The sequence below is a fragment of the Sapajus apella genome, unplaced genomic scaffold (assembly GCF_009761245.1).
Source record: "Sapajus apella isolate SASKATOON/1434 unplaced genomic scaffold, GSC_monkey_1.0 scaffold58, whole genome shotgun sequence".
NCBI lineage: Eukaryota > Metazoa > Chordata > Mammalia > Primates > Cebidae > Sapajus > Sapajus apella.
The window spans coordinates 11,322,242-11,341,222 of NW_022436998.1; the positions used below are offsets into that span (position 1 = coordinate 11,322,242).

The 18,981-nt window shown below is 35.7% G+C and overlaps 1 pseudogene; it reads right to left on the bottom strand.

Annotated features, from left to right (window-relative positions):
* Nucleotides 1-1,707: 1,707 nt before the first annotated feature.
* On the bottom strand, nucleotides 1,708-2,280 carry LOC116528462 (annotated as a pseudogene).
* Nucleotides 2,281-18,981: the final 16,701 nt, after the last annotated feature.

Below are 18,981 nucleotides of genomic sequence, written 5' to 3' on the forward strand. Positions count from 1 at the left end.
TTCAAAGGCAGGAGTTTATCAGCGACAGGCGTCCAATCACGCCCACAACTGGGAATGTAAAGTTGTCTAACTTTCCCGCCCGTGGAAAATCCAGGTAAGCTTTAGTTCCAAAAGTTCACAGAAAGCTGTGGGAGGAGGGGGTTCTGTTGCAGACCAAACAGCCAATCCAGTATTAAAGTCAAACATCAATCACTAAAGAGAAAGCTTGAAAGAACTCCTCTCACTGGACGAGGATATGAATGGGGAGGGAATATCTCCAGGGTTAAAACCCTGGTGCTCCTTACCTATAGGGATTCCTTCCTTTGATCCCCTCCCATGGCAGCATGGTATCTCCCTCTGTCTCTTCTTTCTGCCTAATAAGTTGATCTCTGCTAAACTCTTTGGGTCCATAATATATTAGAATGGTAACCTTACTGAGCCTCTGGGGTCCTTTTCCCCATTCTTGGGGTTAGAGAGGAATTGGAAGGGGGAGGGAGCTGTAGCCCCGCCCAGTTACAATGTCATCACTGATACACTGGATAGTCTTAGCAATGGGAAAGCAAACCAAGAGAAGAGTATATGATTTATGTTTCAATTCGAATTTAAGCTTAAAAAATTGTTCCAGACATATTATCTTGGCTTTTTAAATAATTTTTTCCATATAACTGTAAAACCAAAAGAAATGACTGAGACAACTCTCAATCAATTTAGAGGTTTATTTTGCCAAATTTGAGGATGTGCCTGGTAAAAAGGAACACAAAAATCACAAGAACATCTGTGATCCATGCTTATTCCAAAGAGAGTTTGAGAGTTTCAGTGCTTAAAGGGGAAAGAGCATTAAATAAGGGAATGAGGGAAGAAAAAAAGGGAGATTAAATAAAGCAGTTGAAGCAGTTACATTCTTCTGAGGCTTTTAACAGTGTTCACTGAATTCACATTTTACGTGTAAAAAGAGTGATTTCAGGAACAGTCAACCATGCAGGACTCACACTCAGTGAATCTGAATTTTTACATAAGATACAGTAAATATAGAGTATAGGAAGCGATCAAATATGCATTTGTCTGGGAGTGGAAGGATAACTTCCAGTCCTGCCTTTGTTCTATGAAGATAAGCTGTTGATTTACGTTGTCAAGGCAAAATTGAAAAGAAATCTGTTTTAGGCTAAAGATCTTGGAGCCCCCAGGAATTTCCTTGTGAGCAAACTGTGGAAAGGATCTCTGGGAAGGTATGCTGCCTTCTGTCTTTGCAGCTACCCATTTAAGAACAAAACAGGACATTTTTGTGTGACTCAGTTCCCAAGCTTAACTTTTCCCTGTGATGTAGTGAGTTTAAGGTCCCAAGATTTTATTTTCCTTTCACATAAAATAACCCATAATGCCCATATTTGTATTTCCTCTGTAGTAATAACTCACTGATTTGATTAAGGTCACTTTCTACATGATTTTCACAGCTTCTTGCTCTTTAAAAGAAGTGGCATCCTTAGTTTGTTTTGTGTATTTAGACTGCTTTAGTATAATTAATTATTTTGACTAAAAAGCTACAGTCTCTTTTAACGAGTTTGTGTTTCAATATTTAATTCAATTTAATTCAGTCCCATTATTTAATTCAATTAATTCAATTACTGTTTTGGCACAAAAACAACTAGTGTTTTCTGAGCAAACCAAACATGGATCAATTTCGGATTCTTCAGTTTCCTTTTTTTTTTTTTTTTTAAGTTTTTTTTTTTTAGCCATAAGTTAATTCAATGCAAAATAATCCTCTCCAATTTTACTGAGGTGGCTGACCACTTGCACGACCAAATCTGCCTCTAAACCGGAATTTGGTTGCTGACCCAGCCCCCACCTCGGCTTTCTTGTGGGCATCAGGTGGCATAGCACTCCGTCTGTAGGTATCTCTGCCGGCTTCCCCTCTCGTGAGTCTTGGAGGTTGCTCACCTTCCAGACCTTAGGCAGAGGCCTGCCTGTCTCTGGACGGCTGCAGCATGGGGTGGGCAGGCACGATCTCTGTGGGCAGATGGCTGTAATCACGGAGATACTGGATACCCTCATTGGTAAGGCACCAGTAGAAGTGTCTCCAGGTAAACTGTTCCTTCACGTAGCCTCGGGACTTGAGAGACTGTATAGTCTTCATGACATCAAGGTTGGGCACGTTCTTGTCTGCCAGCTCTGAGTGCTTAGGCATGTGGGCAACCTTCTTGGCCACCATGACTCCCTCCTTAAAAAGGAGCTCATAAATGGCAATCCGGTTCTTCTTAGGCATCAACATCTCGGCGGCTGTAGGGTCCGGGGCTGAGGCTGGGAAGCCAGTTTCTCTTCTTGGCTGACAGATTATGTTTTCACTGTTGTTGGATAACTACTTTCCTGTGTATCATAAACTCACCTTAATGAATATAATAGTACCATGACTATGCAGGTTTCATCTAGAAATCTCTATTACAGTTTCTTGACATTGCTGGCTAAATGCTTTGAAAAAGCACCTCCTTACAAGATCACAGTTGGTCAAAAACAGATCTTCCATTTTAAAGAAAGCTTATATAAGCAAAAATAAAAATCTCAGGATCCTCCAAATATATGCAAAAATGGAGAGTAAGCCCTGAAGGTGAGTCATTACAAATGAATAGCCATTAGTAACATTATGCATTAACCAGGTCTCCATGGAAAGGTAAAAAATCTCAGGCATCTGGGAAGAGTTACCCCCACAGATTATTCATAGGCAGATTCTTTGCTGACTTCCCATTAACAAAGACATGCCAATCATAAATTTAGGTCTGCAATCTAAGTCTATCTCCTAGACTTCCACACTGATTACACACTTATCTTTCCAGGTGCAGAACAAAGTCAAGGCTCATTTCCTACACCTTTACTCAGAGATAAAGACTCAGAGTCTGCATAATTGACTCTTCCTTTACTTTCTTTTCTTCTGCAGACATCGACATTATTTATATAAAATGTGGATTTACTGGGCACTAACTGAAGTCTCACAGGAATGTGACTATTGACCTTACTGTCTTCATGTCCTTCTTCCTACATGCCTCTTTCCATCACCCCGCTTAAGGAAATGTTTATGGTAGAGTTTACAGTTTATGGTATTTAAACCTTATGGAAAAACACTAAACCTGAAAACCTCTTTGGGAAAAACAGCCACAGGTGTGCTTGTGGCACATGTTATTCCTGCAAATGGCCTAAGGCTGGCTTAATAAACCTCAGTGATAGAGACTTATGCCTCAGTCACACATTTCTCTTGTCACTTTTCACAGACCTGGGTATCATAATAGGTTTAAGTAGTTTTGTTTACAAATCTACTATTGTATGTCCTCATAGAACCTAAGAAAATGATAGTTTCAATGAAACCATTCTTGACCATTCATACATACACAGACATATTTTCTTACTCTAAAATGAATCTTTTGGTTGGCCTGGTGGCTCACGCTTGTCAGTACTTTGGGAGGCTAAAGCAGGCAAATCTGTTGAGATCAGGAGTTAGAGACCAGCCTGGCCAACATGGCGAAACATTGTCTGCACTAAAAACACAAAGATTAGCGGGGCATGGTGGTGTGTACCTGTAGTGTCAGCTACTCAGGAGGCTGAGGCAGGAGAATCACTTGAACCTCAGAGGTAGAGGTTGCAGTGAGCTAAACTCATACCACTGCATTCCAGTCTGGGTGACAGGACCGGACTCTGTCTCAAAAAAAGAAAAAAGAGAAAAGATAATGACCCTTTCCAAATGATCCTGAAATAATCACCTCAATACAAAAGAAAAAATAAATATCCCTTTCTGTAGTAAAGCTTTGCCATCTTATTAATGAAATTGGTGGGGCATTTAAAATTGATGAGGAAAGAATTGTGTTGATTCTTATTCCCTATGGCAAATCAGTTTTATTTATTTTTCTGTAAGATATATTTCACAAGTCTGCATACACAATCAACACTACTATAGAAATTTGTGACAATTCACATTTGAAAAAGAATTCCTTAGAAATTAGAGAAGTGGAGAAATAAATGAAGTAGTCATTATAGTTTAAATTTTTAAAATTTAATTGACCCTTGGCTCTTCTTCCATGTGCCCTATTGTAACTGCCCAATAGGTTCATATTGTCTGCTGTCCAGATAGATCTAATTTATCAAGATAGAAGAATTACAACAGGGAGAGTATAATACAAATAGAACTGGCTAAATGGAAGATCAGAGTTTTATTATGACTCAAATCAGCCTCTATGAAAATTCAGAGGCCGGGATTTTTCAAGGACAGTTTGGCAGGTAGGGAAACTTAGCGGGTAAGAGTTGCTGATTAATCAGGGGGTGTAATCATAAGGGTGTGGAAGATGGTCCTCATGTCCTGAAGACTTCTGGGTGGGGGTCACTAGAGGCATTGCTGGTCTGGGTGGGGCCATCTGGTCATTAGAAATGCAAAAGCCTGGTAAGACATTATGTAACGAACTGGAAATTGGGGAAGTTGAAAGTCTTGTGACTTCTGGAATAAGGGCTGGTTAACATTTAGCTACACCTATATCTTAGCGAAACCCAGGCCCCTCTCATCTTCTTAAACTAGTGGCCTTTCATTAATTTTACAAAAGTGGTTTAGTTTTGATATGCAGTTTATTCAAAAGGCCAAAAAGACAACTTCTCATATTATTTTTTAATATTCCATGAAAATCTTGTTCAAAAGAAAAAGCCAAATTTCACCTTTGCATTAGTGTACTATTAATATTATACCCAATTCTTAATAAAACATTATAAACAAATCTATCCAACTTAATCAATTTGACTATAAGCTAAGATATCCAAAAAAACCTTTTATAACCCTTTACAATTTTCTGATGAAGAGCAAATCAATGAGCAATCTAAGAAACCCTGTTATTCAGATTCTGAGTGGGCTCAGATTCTGTCCCTGAATCAGAATTAAATAGAAGTATGTGTTTAATGTTTAAAACTAAATAAATTTAAGGCAAAACTAAATAATACCATTCGAATTTTAGCCAACTTGTTCACACACAGAATTTTTTAGCCAATTAATTAGATTTCTTTTATATATGTTGGTAGATCTCTTTTATTTATGTTGACTGTTTTACTACTAACATAAACAGACAGAAGAAAATCTGTTAACAGTGATAAGATTTTTCATATGCCAGTTTTTAAGTTTATCAGTTTAGACCATCAGTCTTCTTATTACCTGTTTCCTGCACTAAACAAATTGCCATCTAGGCAGCTCTAAATTTGCATTTTTAAAGGATAGCTCTTAGGTGAAACTAGATAGAGAATTCATATTTAACCAAAACCAAGGAAAAATTGTGTGAGTAAAAGTTCATGTGAGATGGCCAGGAAAAGCATACACTCTGACATGTGGAGATTTCTTTAAAGAAGTAAATTTTTTCAGTTGGATTACTGGCTCTTGGGTGGAGCCTTTTAAGGAAGGAGGCCAGGAAAGCATATAGTTTCTAGGGCCTACTAAGCAGGCAGAGCTAGAAGGCAAACAGATCCCCGAGATTAATAATCTTAAGGTTACTCTGAGTCCTAGGTTCCCAAAGGAGGGAAACATTATGGAATGAGGCAGTGCAAAGCTTCCACAGTGTATTCCATTGAAAGAACATTTCCCGAAGGCTACTGGGCAACCCAGTTCCAATTCTCTCACTCTGTAAACAACTCATTTCTCATTCTATACCTTTCAGGTATCTAAGATCATGCTTTTCTTATTTCAATGTGCAAAGAAAGGAGTATTGCCCCGTAGTAATAATCACTATAAACAGCTGTCATCAGTAATAATTCACCATAAACAGCTGTCCTCAGCCATTTAAAAAAATATATCTTTTATTTAGCTACTACACATCAAAGTTAAATTTTCTCATAATGCCAAGTAATTTTTGGTCCTCCCCACAGTGTAAAAGATTAGATACATGAAGAAGGAGGGACAGATAGAAGTTAATGGGAAACAGAATTCAGTTGACTGAGAAAAATAGGGATTTTTAGATACTTAAAACCAAATATCAGCCTTGATTAAGTCAATTTTTAAGTAGAGAGCTTTCAAAATAAATTCTTTTAAATATTTTATTAGCAGACTTTACTGGAACAAACAGCCAATATTTCTGGCATTTGTTAGTTTATTAAAGGTAACTTCCCAGGTAAAACCAGTTTTAAGCCTTACCTGAGGTTATGATACTTAACCACAGGTCTGTGAGGCATTTTCAAAGAGATGCGAAGTGATATTTACAAGATCTGGAATTACCCTAAAAGTAGCTCAGAGAAAGGAAAACTCTGGACAGGAAATCAGAAGCTCTTAATGAAGGAAAAAATAAATGGCAAAGGTAATACAATTCCAAACAGAAAGGACTCATTTTCTAAGCTGGGAATTGAACCCAAGCCATGATTGCAAAAGACTAGAGTCTTAGCTACTGAGCTACAACAGGGGCAGTTGTCACTGTTCTTCCCAAAGGAAATCTACAGCAGTCATTTTCAAGCTTATAAAAAACCTTAACTGCTCAAGATAATTCTTAAGGCTAGCCATGACATGAACCTCAAAATTCCTGCCCTTTGGATGGCAGAAACCAGGAGAGAGTACCCCCATATTGTCACAAAGTCAAGTTTTCAGGGACATAAGATGAGAGGAAAACCTTATCCAATTTTTGTTTCAGGGACTCACAGCAAAGTTTGTAACTGACCAGTCTGTAGAATAGGCTTGAACAGTGGGTTTATAGGGGTCCTATTCCATGTTCTCATGTGATACCTGTGTCCATGGAAGAACAACACAAAGACAAATTTATAGCACAAAGTACACCAGATTTGCTACAGACTAAGACTAGTCTCACAAATTCTTTTTCCTTTTAATCCTTGCAGAGGAAACAGCGACTCTTACCATTCATTGAACTGTTTTGCCCAGAGAGAAGGGCCAGAAGCCTGGCCAGTAATAAATTCTTACTCTTTTGCTGGCATGCCAGATTTCTGGCTCCCTTTCTCTGAGTGGCTTTGGTGATCCTTGCTCTCTACACCTTAGATGTGAGGGCTAAGCCATATTACAGAAGAAAATCATTACTTTCTGTGTCATAGAACCATAGGCAAAAGCCTCTCAATTTCGCAAGATGTAGAGTAGCAGGTCACATAGAGAAACCAGATTAATGTTTTCTATTCTGACTGGATCAAAATACCTGTAACAAAACACAGGCACTAGTCACCTCACTCCAAACCCAATACTAACCAGACAAGGCTCAAACATGCCCCCAATGGCCCCCATCATCTTTGATCCATTCAAAGTGGGGTGGGATGACCTCCAACCAGGAGTTTCAATGATTGGTCTCTGGGCAAATGGAAAAATAAAGTTACTCTGAATTAGGCCTAGTGAGCTTCCTTCAGGGATCACTGAATGCAACCAACCAGGCAAATTAGGAGAGCCTGCTGGACTTTCATCAGCAATGCATTCAGAGAGCTCGTCTGTATATGCAAACACACACAATGACATAAAGAAAAACAGAAGGCCTCCCAAACCAAGATTCCAGACCAGATTCCATACCAGAAGAGTGTTCCTCCAAACAGATCCCCTATTTTCTGTCCAGCTGGGAAGAAATCTCATCAAAACTAAGACTCTTTCTATGATCTATGGAGAACTGAGCAGTCTGAGTGGTGGCTACAGAGCCAGACGGTTACCCTGACAGGGCTCCAGACCGTGCCACTAGAGAGCTCAACATACCAGGAGAAGGAAGGACATGTTGGCATTGTGGTGGAATTCTTACCAAACCAAGTTAGAAGACACTTTCCAATGTATTTAGATCCATGCACTGTGAATTGACAGTGCCCAGTGACTAGAGAGTGCCACAGAGAGCCCTTAGTACATGAGAACTAGGTGGCTACATGGGGTGGCCTCTAGATCAACTGCCAGTAAGGGGATGAGGAGGTAGGTGTGTAGCCACAAGACCTATCCTGGATGAGCCCCCCAATGTATAATCATTCAAGTGGTTCATCTTGCCTACTTCCCAGATATAGTCAATTTATCAAGATAGGGTAATTGCAATGGATAAAGTGTTTAATATACATAGAGCCAGCTAAATGGGAGACCAGGGTTTTATTGTTGCTCAAATTAACCTTTCCAAACATTTGGAGGGTAGTTTTTCAAGGATAGTTTAGGAAGAAGGGAGCTAGGGAATGGGTACCGCTAATTGGTTGTAGGGGCTACAATCATACGGGTGTGGAAAATGGTCCTCATACTCTGAATTCACTTATGGATGGGGGCCACCAGAAGAGTCACCAATCTGGGGGTGGGGCATCTGGTCATCAGAAATGCACAAGCCTGATAAGACATCTCAAAAGGAATTGGGGAAGCTGCAAATCTTGTAACCTCTGGAATCATGGCTAGTAACAATTTAACTATACCTATGTCTTAGCAGAGTTTAGACCCCTCTCATCCTCCTAAACTGGTGGCCTTTCATTAGTTTTACAAAGACAGTTTAGTTCCAGGAAAGGTTATTATCCTTTAAACTGTAAACTAAATCTTTCCCAAAATTAGCTTGGCCCACACCCAGGAATAACTATGAGAAATTTGTAGAGGTTAAAGGCAAGATGCAATTGGTTAGGTCATATTTCTTTCACTGTCATATTTTTCTCACTGCTATTATGTTTGCAGAGGAAGTTTTACAATTTGGTGGGGTAACTGCTTACCAAAATATCCAGGCAGTTGAGTAAAATATTGAGCAGACTGAAAATCAATGCAATAGTTTTTATTATATAAAACTAATGATTGTGGTCACGATATTCAAAATAAGAATTAGCTAATAATTTGTTTAAGTGCAAATACCCATAATGTATAAAATTAATAAAGAATGTTTCTTACATGAATTATCTTCTAAGGTGGTTTAATTCCAGTTTTCTCCTGCTAAAATTTTTAACTTTCTTTAAAAATTGCTAACAAAATAATCAAATTGTGGTCGAATGTACTCAACTGACTTGTAAATAACAGAGATGGATTGTACAACAGTGGAATAGCCAGTAGAGTGGACATCAACCGAGGTTCTAATCTAGATCCTGCCAGAACCTGGTTGTACAAATTTTAGCAAACGCTTTCATCTCTCAGATTTTTAACTGGATAATAAAATTTTGAAAGAATTGAACTTTAGATCTGTTTCAGAACTAAAATTCTAAGATTCTTCTTGTTGGTAAATGTTCTCAAACATTCTTTTCAAGAACAACAAAAATGTTGCCCTAAAAAATTTAAGTACTAGAGAGAAATAGGCGCCCAAGTATTTTCTTTTTGTAAACAGCTTCTCTATTTAATGTTTTACATAGTTAACTAACTATATAGTACAGACTTTAAAAGATCGGTTAAAAAAAATAAGATGTGGAAGTGTTTTAATTATCCGTGGTGCCAACCTCAAGGCTCAACTGCTTAGTAATATAACATGGTATTTGCACATGCATGTTAGCTGCACCTGTTATATAACACTAGGGGGAGCTCTAATACTGCTTTGTTTTATGTTCACGGTGGCTTTAGGAGACGTGTTTTTAATTTAGTTGTGAAAATTAGTATTTAAATGTATAATCCTCCAAATACAATAGCACCATCAAAAAGAGTGTGCTCAATCAAAATGCCAATGTAACATTAGAACAGATAGTGACATTTGTCAGCTATTTTCACAAATGTGTCTTTAGAAAACTATGATGCCATGATTATTTGCAACTTACATCAACTATATCAACACACATGTGTGTGAGGGTGAACATATGTATATGTATACATTTCCAATTTAAAAATAAAGTAACTGAATTGCCAACCTGTTTATAATCTTTCAAACTGGTAATAAAAGTAAATTTATTTCAACTCCCTCTAGTTGAAATAATTGTCTCCCAATTTTGCCAGACTTCTATTCAACATGGCTTAGCATAATTCTATATAGAATTTATCCAAGTATTATTAAAGTAGAAATGTTGCTATCTAGAATATTGTTGCACACGTGATCACAGAAGATTAAATGAAATTATTTCTAAGAGCTTAAATTTGTGAAGTTCTCCATACCCTTTTCTTTATACTATTAATTATTATTATTATTATTTGAAATGGAGTCTCACTCATTCACTCAGACTGAAGTGCAGTGGTGCTATCTCAGCTCACTGCAACTTCCACCTCTTGGGTTCAAGAGTTTCTCCTGGTTCAGGCTTCCATGTAGCTGGGATTACAGGCGCACGCCACCATGCCTGGCTAATTTTTATATTTTTAGTAGAGAAGTGGTTTCACCATGTTTGCCAGGCTGGCCTCGAACTCCTGATGTCCGGTGATTGATCTGCCTCAGCCTTCCAAAGTGCTGGGATTACAGGTGTGAGCCACCACACCCAGCCTATTATTAATTATTCTTAAAGAGAAAAATCTTTTATAGTATAACAGGCTCTATTTGGCAAGTTTACCAATCTTTCCTCTAAACCATTGCTTCTCGAATTTTAATACATACATGATTCACCTAAGGGATGGTATTAAAATGCAGATTCTGATTCAGTGGGTCTGGAGTGAGGCTTAGACAGTTGCATTTTTAAAAACCCTCAGGGGGATACTGCTGCTATTCTATAGACAACGTTTGTGTGTAGCAAGCAGCTATGCCATATCTAGCATGGACCACATACATCTTCTGTACCCCAAATAGCCACTTCCTCACTTCCTCCTTATCTTTCCGTCAGCTTAAAATGACTGTGGAAAACAAGTGTTTAATATGGTAGAGTCTTTATCAGCCTGGGTCACTGTATGACTGCATGGAGCATACTTGTCTAATGCTGAGTGGGAATAACCAGTTGGATTTACATGACAGAGAAATAAATGTTTATTATTTTAAACCCTGGAAATTAGTGGATTTCACTGTTACATCAGCCAATCTTATTATTAAATATATGTTGAGATTATTTTCATGAAATTTTTTTTTAACATATAATGGTACAAAGATGAATTTTAACAGCAGTAATTTCTACTTGAAATACATAAGAAAATAACTGTTTTCTAAAATCTTCATATCAACTAATCTTAATTTTGGAATATGTGCAGGACTTTTTAAAATTTATTTTCAATTTTGGCAAAAGGCATGTAACATAACATTTATCATCATAATCATGTTTAATCATACAGTCCAGGGGTGTTAAGTATATTCACATTGTTGTGTAACAGAACTCCAGGCTTTTTTCATCTTGTGAAACTGTGACTCTATACCCATGAAATAACTCCCTATTTTCTGATTATCCCAGCTCTTGGTAACCATCATTCTACTTTCTGTTTCTATGAATGTGATAATCTTAGGTACCTCATATAAGTGTAATCACATATTTGTCTTTTTGTGACTAGCTTATTTCACTTAATGTAATGTTCTCAAGGTTCCTGTATGTCACAATAAATGGCAAAATTTTCTTCCTTTCTAGGCTAATAATATTTCATTGTATGTATAGGTAACATTTGGTTTATCCTAGTAATTTGTAAACTTCATCAGATTGATAATTACAAAACAATAATGTTCTTTTTATTGGCCCTTATTTTTCCATTGTTATATATGTCTGTCTTTATGCCAGTACTGTAGCTTTAGAATATATATTAAAATCAGGAAGTCTGATATCTCCCGCTTTGTTCTTTCTCAAGATCACTTTGGCTATTCTGGGTCTTTGGTAGTTTCATATGAATTTTAGAATTTTTTTCCCATTTCTGTAAGAAACACCACTGGAATTTTATAAACTGTATTTACTTCACAGATTACTTTGAGTAGTATATATAATTTTACCCGTACAAGTCTTTCTTAATTTGTTTCCTAATAGTCATATAAGTACGAGGTGGCTCATGCCTGTAATCCCAGCACACTGGGAGACTGAGGCTCGTGGATTACCTGAGGTGAGGAATTCGAGACCATCTTGGCCAACATGGTGAAATCTCACCTCTACTAAAAATACAAAAGTTAGCTGGGCATGGTGGCATGTGCCTATCTTTATAAAATATGAATATAATATATAATAATTTTGCTTTTTAACTATATTTTAGATGTAATAATGTTTTACATATTTTATATATTTTATAATGTATATAATATATAAATATAAAATATATATTTCTTTATATATATAAAAGTATTTACACACACATACACGTATATTTTGATTTTTTTATGGAGCCTTTAGGATTTTCTACATACATGATTATATCATCTGAAACTAGAGATAATTTTTCTTCCTTTTGGATTTGGATTCCTTTCATTTTATTTTCCTGTCTAGTTCCTTTGGCTAGGACCTCAGTAGTATGCTGAATAAAAATCATAAGAGTGAGCATCCCTGTCTTGTTCCTGATCTTGGAGGAAAATGTTTTAATTTTTACATTGAGCATAGTGTTATCTATGAACTTGTCATATGTGTCCTCTATTGTGTTGAGGTACATTCTTTCTATACCTAGTTTGTTGAGCGTTTTTATCACAAAAGAATGTTGAATGTATGTTGTCAAATGTTTTTTCAGCATGTATTGAGGTTATGTAATATTGAACTTTCATTTTATTAATATGATGTATAACATTTATTCATTTGCACATCCTGAACTGCCCTTACATCTCAGGGGTAAATCCCATCTGATTATAGTAAACTATAAACTATCTTTTTAATGTGTTTTGATTTTAGTTTTCCAGTATTTTATTTATGATTTTTGTATCTATATTCATCAGGAATATTGGCCTGTAATTTTCTGTTCTTATAATATCTTTATTTGTCTTTGGTTTCAGGGTAGGGTTTACATCGTAAAATGAGTTTGGATGTATTTTCTTCAGCTTTTTGGAAGAATTTGAATTAATTTTTCTTTAAATGGTTGGTAGAATTCACTAGTGAAGCCATCTTGTCCTGGGCTTATCTTTGGTGAGAGACTTTATTACTGATTCAATCTTACTCGTTATTGTGTGTTCGTATTTTATATTTCTTCATGATTTCATCTTTGTATGTTGAACATATCTAGGAATTTATCAGTTTTCTCCAGGTTATCAAATTTCATAGTATGTAAATATTTATAATAGTCTGGTATGATAATTTTTTAATTTCTATGGCATTATTTGTAATGTTTCCTCTTCATTTCTGATTGTACTGAGGCTTCATTCATTTTTTCTTATTATAGCTGACATTTTGTCAATTTTGTTTGTTTCAAAAAGAAATAACTGTGTTAAGTTTTCTTAGCCTCAGTCATATTTATTTCTGCTCTAATTTCTATTATTTCCTTCCTTCTACTAATGTTGGGCTTAGTTTGTTCTTTTTCTAGTTTCTTAAGATTTAAAGTTAGTCAGCTTTTGTCGTCATAACCTTCCCTCTTAGTACTGCTTTTTCTGCATCCCGTATGTCTTGATATGTTATGGTTTCATTTTCACCTGTCTCAAGATAGTTTCCGATTTCCCTTTTGACTGCTTTGATCCATTGGTTGTTTAGGAGCTTATTTAATCTTAACACATTTGCAGGTTTTCCAATTTTCCTTCTGTAATTGATTTATACTTTCAAATAATTTTGATTAAAAAAAAACATTTAATATTTAAAGCTGAAATTTGCAAAGACTTCTCTTGCGACCTAATGTGACATATCCTGAAGACTATTCTGTGTGCCTTTGAAAAGAATATATATTTTGCTACTGTTAAATTTATGTTCTGATGATTAGTGATGTAGAGCATTTTTGCATATACTTGTATGCCATCTGTATGTCTTCTTTTGAGAAATATCTGTTCAGCTCTTTTTAAAAGATATTTTGGCCATTTTAAATCAAATTATTTGTTTTTTGTTTCTATTGTGATTTTTGGGCTCTTTATTCTGGTTATTAATTTATCAGATGGGTAATTTGTAAATATTTACTTTCATACTGTGGATTTTTTCTTCACTTTGTTGGTTGTTTCTTTGCTGTACAAAAGTTTTTAGTTCATTGTGATCCTATTTGTCCATTTTTGCTTTGGCTGCTTGTACTTTTGAGGTATTATTCATGAAGTCTTTAACCAGATAAATGCCTTAGAGTTTCCCCAATGTTTTCTTCTAACAGTATTATAGTTTCAGGTCTTAGATTTAAGTCTTTAATCCATTTTGATTTGGTTTTTGCACATGGCAAGATATAAGAATCTAGTTTTATTTTCCTACATATGGATATCCAGTTTTCACACATCAATTTATTGAATATACTGTTATTTCCCCAATGTATGTTCTTGGCACTTTTGTTGAAAATTGCTATTACTTTATGGATTTATCTCTGGGTTCTTCATTCTGTTCCATTGGTCTATGTGTCTATTTTTATGCCATTATCATCTTGTTTGGGTTCATGCAGCTTTGGAGTATAATTCAAAGTCAGGCAATGTGATTCTTCTATAGTTTTTATTTATTTTATTTTATTTTATTGCCCAGGATGCCCCTGGCTATTCTAGGTCTGATTCTCTTTTCAATGTTTTTTTTTTTCTTTTTTTTTCTATATATATTTTTATATTGTGGTTATTATGAAGCATTCCATAAGACATAACAGTCTATTAAAAAGTAATAACAAATTACCAGTAACATACAGTGTACAATATACTCCCTTTCTTCTCATACTTTATGTTTTTGGTGTCACAATATACACCTTTCAACAAGGTGAATCCATTGACACATTTTTGTAATTAGTTACATTTTATATTTTTGGGTTTTTAACTTTTCCACTACAATTAAAAGTTATTTCTACACCATCATTACAGTATTACAATATCCTGTATTTGTTTACCTGGTTACTTTTACTAGCAATTTTTATACTTTTAAAGTTTTCCTGTTGCTGTTTAGCATCCTTTAGCTTTAACTTAAAGGACTCGCTTTCACATCTCTTGCAACACATGTTTAGTGATAATGAACAAACTAAGCTTTGTTTCTGACAAAATGTTTTGCTGGGTATAGTATTCATAGTTGGCGGATTTGTTTTGTTTTTTCTTTCTTTTAGTACTTTGAATAAATCATCTGATTCCCTTCTGTCCTGCAGAGTTTCTGTTGAGGTCCTTTACACAAGATGAATCAATTTTCTGTTGTGCTTTCAAAAGTATCTCTTTATCTTTGAATTTAGCAATTTGATTATAATGCATCTTAATGTAGACATTTTTGGTTTACCCTAATCAAATAAATTTGAGCTTCATGAATATGGATGTCTGTTTTCCTCCCCAGATTTGAGAAGTCTTGGGCCATTATTTTTAAAAACAAGTTTCTGGCTCTTTCTCTCTGAATGCACTGGAATGGTGAGAGGCTGGGTGCAAGATCCACTTCTTTCCCTTCCTCCTGAAGGATAAGACTCAGGATTGCAAATGTTCTCTTTATGCCACAGTACCATGCAGATTTGAATGCTTCCTGCCCTCTTCCCTAGGAGGTTGAACTGCAATACTGGGAATCTGAGGGCAGCTCCATTTTTCTCCCTTCTTCCTCAATACAAAATCTAAAATTTTTGCATCTTCTTTCCATCCCACAGTGCTATGCAGGCTGCTGAGAGACCCAGCACCATTCTTTGGTGTTAGCTTCCCCCAGGCATTCTATTACCTGTTCCTTGACTGCTTGGAGTTGAGGTAAAGCAAAATTAGGTTTATTGGGGAGAACCCAAAAGCCTGGGAATGTCAAATTGACTCTTTCCTCCAAGGGAGAAATCATGAGCTTAGTGGATCTCTTTTGTCACTGAGTCAGAATGACTTGTGGGAGAGGTTGACATAGATAAAGTAAAACTGTTTCTTTCACCCACTTCAAAAAGATTTTTTTCTAAGTTTTGTGCCTTTCTGGGCTGTTTCAAATGCTTAATTGGATTTTAAAGGGTTTATAAAGGTATTTTGGCCCAAATAACATTGTTTAATCAGTGTTTATGTGCAGAGATGAGGGCTAAGACGTCCTATTCTGTCATCTTGCTACTATCACTCTTTAGCAAACATTTTTATTTATAATGGTTATATTTGTATATTAGCTAGAAATTTACCAATTTATCTGTTAAGTTTTTTGTCAATTTTTCTATTGAGTTTTTTTTATTGATTTGTATAAGTTTAGTCTTAGATCATTGATTCTAGACTTCAGGCGTTGCATAATTTAGTAATTGAGATTTTGATTTATGTTCATATCAAAATTTAGAATAAATTTTAGTCAAGTATGGAAATCTTTCACCATATGACTTCTGTACAATAGTTTCTTTGACTTTATATGCAGGAAGAAAATTGGGCTCTTTGATTTTTAAATGAAACCTGAAATTGAACATTAAAATATAAAATCTTAATAGGCTACATTATTATTCTTTTAAAGTATAAAATCTTAATAGGCTACATTATTATTCTTACTTCCTTCATTAGCATATAATTTAATAAATATGTAATTAATTACTATTAGAATATTTTTTTTTCCAACAACAATTTTTGTTTTTATTTTTGCTCAGCTCATGAGGCACCCACTTACTTAGCATTTTCATCTTTCCAATTTGTTTCAAATGCTCAACAACCATAGAATGGTCAACATTCAGTTCTTCCACAACTTCTTGCATCATTGTAAGATGATCAGCTTCCACGATCATTCTCAATTGGTTGTTGTCAACTTCCAATGGCCGGCCAGTATACTCCTCATATTTAAGGCTCTCATCTCCTTTGCCAGACTTCTTGAACCACTACTGCACTGTACATTTATTAGCATTTCCTGGGCTAAATGCATCGTTGATGTTGCCAGTTGTCTCCACTTCTTTATGGCCCATTTTGAATTCAAATAAGAAAATCGTTCAAATTTGCTTTGTGTCTAACATCATTTCCAAAGTCTAAAATAAACAGCAAATACTAAGTCATTAGCAAAATAAATAAATAAATGCCCATTAAAGTGATGTATAACATAATCAGATTTATTTAAGAATGTATTCCAATGTCAAAGGGCAAATTCTAACAATGCAATTGTTAAACTGCAATTACATTTGCACTAACCTAATACTAACTTAAAAAAGGTGGAAAAATACAGCAGAATGGGAACAAAAAAGAAATATTAAATAAATAGTAGATGACAGGATTAAATCTAACAATACCAATAATCATATTAAACAGAAATAAGCTAAAAATTCCAATGAAAAGGCAGAGATTATCAGATGAGATTAAAAAACAAGATCTTACTATAAACTGTCTACAAGAAATGCATGTTAACTACAGAGAAAAATTGTTTACCATTAAACGGATGAAAGATTTACCATACTAACACTAATCAAAGGAAAAATTGGGTTACTATATAAATTTCAAAGTAAATTGATTTCAGAGTAAAGAACATAGCCAAGGAAAAGCTGGTCATTTCATAGCGATAATTAAATCAATTTGGCAAGAGGTTATGGCAATCCTAAACTTTGATCTTATTGATAAGAAAGTTTCAAAACACATGAAGTAATAACTGACAGAACCACAAGAAAAAATAAATGCATTTTTATGGTCAAAAGTTTCAGTACCCCATTTCAATAACTTATAGAACAAATATAAACTAAGAATATAGAGGAACTAAAAAAAATGTACTATCAACCAATTTGATTCATTGAACACAACACTCAACAAGAGTCAAATATACATTCCTTTTAAGTGCAAAGGAAACATTTATTAAGATATCTGATTTTCTATCCATAAAACCAGTCCCAATATATTTACAAGGCCAAATAAACATTGTCTGTTTCTACAATGAAATTACATTAGAAACAAATACCATAAAAATCTCTGGAGAATCTTACAAATATTTAGAAATGATGGAACACATTTCTTTTTTTTTTTTTAATTTTTAACTTTATTTTATTGTATTTTAAGTTTTGGGGTACATGTGGAGAACATGCAAGATTGTTGCATAGGAACACACGTGGCAGTGTGATTTGCTGCCTTCCTCCCCATCACCTACACCTGGCATCTCTTCCCTTGCTATCTCTCCCCAGCTCCCCACCCCACACCGTCCCTCCCCTATTTCCCCCCAACTGACCCCAGTGTGCAGTGCTCCCCTCCCTGTGTCCATGTGTTCTCATTGTTCAGCACCCACCTATGAGTGAGAACATGCGGTGTTTGATCTTCTGCTCTTCTGTCAGTTTGCTGAGAATGATGGTTTCCAGGTTCATCCATGTCTCTACAAAGGACACAAACTTATCATTTTTGATGGCTGCATAATATTCCATGGTGTATATGTGCCACATTTTCCCTATCCAGTCTATCGTCGATGGGCATTTGGGTTGGTTCCAGGTCTTTGCTGGAACGGTGCTGCAATGAACATTCGTGTGCACGTGTCCTTATAGTAGAACGATTTGTAATCCTTTGGATATATACCCAGTAATGGGATTGCTGGGTCAAATGGAATTTCTATTTCTAGGTCCTTGAGGAATCGCCACACTGACTTGCACAATGGTTGAACTAATTTACACTCCCACCAACAGTGCAAAAGTGTTCCTATTTATCCACATCCTCTTCAGCATCTGTTGTCTCCAGATTTTTTAATGATCGCCATTCTAACTGGCATGAGATGGTATCTCAATGTAGTTTTGATTTGCATTTCTCTGATGACCAGTGATGATGAGCATTTTTTCATATGTTTGTTGGCCTCATGTATGTCTTCTTTTGTAAAGTTTCTGTTCATATCCTTTGCCCACTTTTGAATGGGCTTGTTAGTTTTTTTCTTGTAAATCTGTTTTAGTTCTTTGTAAATTCTGGATATCAGCCATTTGTCAGATGGGTAAACTGCAAAAATTTTTTCCCAATCTGTTGGTTGCTGATTTGTTCTAATGACTGTTTCTTTTGCTGTGCAGAAGCCGTGGAGTTTGATTAGGTCCCATTTGTCTATTTTGGCTTTTGTTGTCAATGCTTTTGGTGCTTTGGTCATGAAGTCCTTGCCTGCACCTACATCCTAAATGGTTTTGCCTAGATTTTCTTCTAGGATTTTTATGGCGTTAGGTCTTATGTTTAAGTCTGTAATCCATCTGGAGTTAATTTTAGTGTAAGGTGTCAGGAAGGGGTCCAGTTTCTGCTTTCTGTACATGGCTAGCCAGCTTTCCCAACACCATTTATTGAACAGGGAATCCTTTCCCCATTGCTT